Source organism: Cervus canadensis, chromosome 2 (genome assembly GCF_019320065.1).
Source record: "Cervus canadensis isolate Bull #8, Minnesota chromosome 2, ASM1932006v1, whole genome shotgun sequence".
NCBI classification, from domain to species: Eukaryota; Metazoa; Chordata; class Mammalia; order Artiodactyla; family Cervidae; genus Cervus; species Cervus canadensis.
Genome location: NC_057387.1, coordinates 108,780,013 through 108,784,239, shown reverse-complemented (window position 1 = coordinate 108,784,239; position 4,227 = coordinate 108,780,013). Strand labels below are relative to the sequence as shown.

General features: G+C 47.4%; 1 long non-coding RNA gene across 1 annotated transcript; it reads left to right on the top strand.

Moving 5' to 3' along the window:
- The first annotated feature begins 259 nt into the window (after window positions 1-259).
- On the top strand, window positions 260-3,576 carry LOC122436646. The gene is made up of 3 exons (XR_006268065.1): window positions 260-393; window positions 2,780-2,913; window positions 3,374-3,576. It is a non-coding gene; the product is annotated as an uncharacterized LOC122436646 (long non-coding RNA).
- Window positions 3,577-4,227: the final 651 nt, after the last annotated feature.

Sequence of the window (4,227 nt, the reverse complement as noted above, 5' to 3'; positions counted from 1 at the left end):
ATAAGGTTTGTTTCCACCACTTTATCCCTCATTGAGGATCTCAGTAATTATTTGTTAAGTAAAGGAACAAATGAATGAATCTTCACACTGCTGACATCATATCAACCCTCTTGTTAAATGCCTTTAAAAGCCTCCAGTTTCCTATGAGGCTCTAACTTGAGCCTGGAACCCACGCTGCTTCCGTCCTGGCCTCCAATCTATTTTTCCAGCTCTTATCACAGGACTTTCACCTCACACCCTCTGGCCAGTTTCACGTCAGCCTAGCCACAATGTCTTTGGCCTCTGCAGCTCCATTTTTCCTATGAAAATCTTTATTGTCCTCTAAAGGTCAGCTCCAACTCCACCTCTCATGGTGACGTCTTTCCTGCTTTTAGAAGTCGGTAATATTTGCTGGTAATGCTCTTCAACTCATGTTTCTTTCTGTCTTCTGGGAAATCAGGGGCTTTCATATCTTGCTTTTCCACCAGATTAAAAGAAGAAAAATCTCTTGATTGTTTTTATATTTGCTGTTTTTATATTCTCTGAAATTTGTAACTCATAAGAGTTGCTAAAGATACATTTGTCAGCTTAATGAAAGTGTTATTTTGTTACAATCTTGTCCTCTGCAGTTAAGATTCTGTCTCACAGATCTTTCAAACTGCCTATATTTCTCAGTTTAAAGCTTTCACAAAGTGATCCACTTTAAACCTTGCTAAGGACTGATTCCCTGGGGGGAGGGCTTGCTATCAATCATTCAGTGATGGGGACCTGGTGTCAACAGCTTTGGGGAAAATCAACGACCATGGAGAAGTAAAACTCTGGCCCCCAGTGCAGAGTGCCCTTTGCACAGACTGGTCATTGCATTGTTTCTGCAAGTGGAAGTGATTGCATGACTTCAGTGCTGAGGAGATAGACCATTCCCCTTTATTTTACCTTAAACTTTAAGACCTAAATATAAATATTCCAGCTATTCATCTCAGCAGGATTTGGTTATGGAAACATAATCAGAATTGTTTAAGAGACAGAGGCGGCTTCTATTTTGGTCCTGGCACAGGAAATTCAGCCTTTGTCCATTTCTACAGTTTGATTTATGTGAGGTTAAAAATTCATAATGCAGGAGCTAACCTCGAGCAAATATTGTTTCTTGCGGTGAGCCAATTCAAACGTCCTCTCGGCCCAGGTTTCCTGTTCAAAAGCTTTAGAGATGGCAGCTTAGCTGTGGCTGACCTCTTTGATCTCCTGCAAGTCATTCGGGACTTTGTTGTGTTCTGGGGTCAGCAGGGCTCGGCCTGGGTGGCCCAGAGAGGGGCCGGGAGCCGCTCCCTGTTCAGGAGCACTTCCTGTGTCAGTTGCCTTATGTGGCTGTCTGACTTAACCCTCTGGTAATCCCGTGATGTATCATCTGGACTGCCCAGAAGCAGGAACTGAGATGGCTGATCACCTGCCCGAGTCTGCGCCGTGGTGAATGGCCAAGCTGCTTGGCATGGCTGCAAGGCTATGCGCTGGCTTTGTAGCTGCAGATGGGCGTGGAGAGGTGATGCCCTCCTGCCACCCAGATGCCAAGATGCGGGGGATACAGGTTGCTGCTGCTAAGTCGCTTCAGTCGTGTCCAACTCTGTGCACAACCCCATAGATGGCAGCCCACCAGGCTCCTCCATCCCTGGGATTCTCTAGGCAAGAATACTGGAGTGGGTTGCCATGTCCTTCTCCAATGCATGCGTGCATGAATGGATACAGGTTAACCTTTCCTATTGACCCAGAGACTCCTAAGTGGGGGTCGTGGTCAAGTCTTCACTTCTTCCTGACAACAACCCGTGGGGGCCCTGTGCTTTGTGAACTGTGGGCACACGGGAGCATCCAGCATCCACAGGGTAGTTATTCCTTCCACTGCGGCCAGGGGACAGGTCACACCCCTTTCCCTGTGGACAGTGCTGTGAATGCTTCTCTTTCCCTTCACCCACCCAAGGCTCTCACGGATCCCAGGCACAGCCTCAGCCCCCAGGACCCTCTGATCATCTGGAAAGAACATTGAGCCTAAAGGAGGCTTAAATGGCCCTGTGATGCCCTTGGTCACTCGGCCCCTGTGACCTAGGGGCTTCCCTCCCCCCACGTTCTGCCCAGAGGGAGCCCAGTGGCACAGCACACCTGCTCCTGCCCTCTGGGCTTGCCAGGGTCCTAGGTGTGTGAGTTCAATCCCAGAGAACAAACACTAATCACATCTGGTCTGAAATCTCTCCTAACTCTGGACCACTGAAGCCATGAGATAAGAAAGATGGACCAAGAGAAACACCAATGTAAACAGGCAGGGAGACCACGGTGGACGGGCACAAGGTGGCAGAAAGACACATGTGAGGTTCTCTGAGTCAGTGCTGGGCTAAGTCAGGAGGGGTCAAGTCCCACTCTGGTGCTGCCATAGCCCAGCAATTTGATGGACCCTCTCCAGCTTCCTCTTCCTTCCCTATAAGCAAGGACACAGACCACTGATGGATGAATGGGCAAATGTGTGGTACATATATACAATGGAACATTACTCAGCCATAAAAAGGAACAAAACTGGGTCATTTGCAGTGATGTGAATGCACATAGATTCTGTCTGCAGAGTAAAGTAAGTCAGAAAGAAGAAACCAAATACAGTATATTAACTCATATATATGGAATCTAGAAAAATGGTGCTGAAAGTGTTAGTCCCTCAGTCATGTCTGACTCTTTGCAACCCCATGGACAGTGGCCTGCTAGGCTCCTCTGTCCATGGAATTCTCCAGGCAAGGATACTCAAGGGAGTTGCCATTTCCTCCTCCAGGTGATCTTCCTGACCCAAGGATCGAACCTGGGTCTCCTGTGTTGCAGGCAGACTCTTTACTATCAGAGCCACCAGGGAAGCCCAGATGGTACTGATGAACCTAATATTTGCAGAACAGGAACAGCGATGCAAAGGTAGACAAGGGACTTGTGGACACAGCGGGGGAAGGAGAGGGTGGGAGAAACTGAGACAGTAGCATTGACATAGATGCACCATCACGTGTAAAATAGTTAATGGGAACGTGCTGCAAAGCACAAGGAGCTCAGCCCAGAGCTACGTGGTGATCTTTAGGGCTGGAATGGGGGTGGGGGATAGGAGGGAGGCTAAAGAGGGAGGGGTATACATAAACTTACAGCCGATTCACGTTGTTGTACTGCAGACACTAACAGCATTGAAAGCAATTATCCTCCAATTAAAAATAGATAAATCAGGACACAGATTTCATTGTTCAGGTAGAGCTACCTGACCAGGCCTGAGAAGTTCTTTTCCACTTCCCATTAAGATATCTTGAAAATAAACGACACTTAAATTCTGAAAATGAGAGCCCCAATTGGACCTGGAGTTTGGCATGACTATTTATTGTCAATTTTACAGAATTGGGTTTGAATGAGAAAGAATGTGAAGGACTACACCTGGTCCACCTTCTTTATGAGAACAGCCTGCTGGGTCCTGGAGAAGACAGGAAGATTTGGACCTCTGGGTGCTCTTTGCTTGAGTCCACACTGCAGAATGTATGGATGTGAGAGTTGGACTATAAAGAAAGCTGAGCGCTGAAGAATTGATGCTTTTGAGCTGTGGTGTTGGAGAAGACTCTTGAGAGTCCCTTGGACTGCAAGGAGATCCAACCAGTCCATCCTCAAGGAAATCAGTCCTGAGCGTTGATTGGAAGGACTGATGCTAAAGCTGAAACTCCAACACTTTGGCCACCTGATGTGAAGAACTGACTCATTGGAAAAGACCCTGATGCTGGGAAAGATTGAAGGCGGGAAGAGAAGGGGCCCACAGAGGATGACATGGTTGGATGGCATCACTGATTCAATGGACATGAGTTTGAGTAAACTCCAGGAGTTGGTGATGGACAGGGAGGCCTGGCATGCTGCAGTCCATGGAGTCGCAAGGAGTCGGACATAACTGACTGACTCAACTGAACTGAAGTGATAAACATGGCTTCTCTGGTGGCTCAGTCAGTAAGGAATCTGCCTGCAATGCAGAAGACACAGGTTCAGTCCCTAGGTCTGGAAGATCCCCTGGAGAAGGAAATGGCAACCCACTCCAGTATTCTTGACTGGAGAATCCCATGGACATAGGAGCCTGGCAGGCTACAGTCCATAGAGTTGCAAGATTCAGACACAATTTAGTGACTAAACTACCACCAAGTGATAAACATCTAAGAGCAAAGAATTTTGTAGCCAGTCAGGTTCTTACAATGCAAAGTCATCTTTAGTTAT